Below are 988 nucleotides of genomic sequence, written 5' to 3'. Positions count from 1 at the left end.
TCTGTATAATTCATCAACAATTAAGACTAGCAAAGGTTCCTCATTACACTATCTAGCCAATCTTGGATCATTATTTTATTAATGGAAGCTCTGACTAATTACGTATGACATAGCTTCCGGATAGAATTACTTTATAATTGATGCCATCATTTTTAAACTGATAATATTACACAATAGCCTTTGCAGCTCTTTTATTCTACTTCAGCACAATTCATCAACAATCAAGACCAGTAAAGTTTTCAATTACTTTTACTTTAAGGCTAATTATAGTTCTCAAGGTCATCAATTTACCCATTACCACTCGTAATAGAAAGCGAATTACTGAATTATAGATTAACCTAGTAAGCCCTTGCTGATAATGATACAGTGTAGTAGCATAGAATGAATAGATATATCGATATATCCTTACTTTTAGCGAAATTATGAAACATCGAGCCGATTATGCAAAAGTTTTAAGGATATCAACAGCCACTTGACCTTGTATTGGAATTCTCTTATTTCATACCGGAGATAGTCCAAGTACGCTGATCATAGCGCCCGCTCAATAACTGTACTCTATTCCTAGTAATTAATATTAATTGCCATACACGATAGGCATCGTAATTACTAGCTAGAGTAGTAAAACAAAGAACAAAACATATATATATAAACTATCATAAAGAGGCAGGGCAGCTACTAAAAGAAAAATATTACCGGAAATCCATCCTTTAAAGAGGCTGCTCAGTTATGTCGTAGGCATCTGCTTAGGACAGAAATAACGTCGTCTATCTGATTCAAAATGCGTTTCGTCTTCTTTACTAAAGTTTATGAGTAGCTTTAAACGATGTTCTTATTCATTTACTTGTAATCAGATTCCTTATTTAGGCTGTAAGGAGTCAAAAAATTTGGTCAGTGTCGTAGTGGTCGTGAGTTTGGCATACTGTAACTCTTAAAAAGTAACGTTAAAGACTTATTGCCTGAACAAGTTAGAAAAGTTAATCTGTTTACA

The sequence above is a fragment of the Trichoplax adhaerens genome, genomic scaffold (genome assembly GCF_000150275.1).
Source record: "Trichoplax adhaerens TRIADscaffold_136 genomic scaffold, whole genome shotgun sequence".
Taxonomy (NCBI): Eukaryota; Metazoa; Placozoa; class Uniplacotomia; order Trichoplacea; family Trichoplacidae; genus Trichoplax; species Trichoplax adhaerens.
This window is presented reverse-complemented; position numbering follows the sequence as displayed.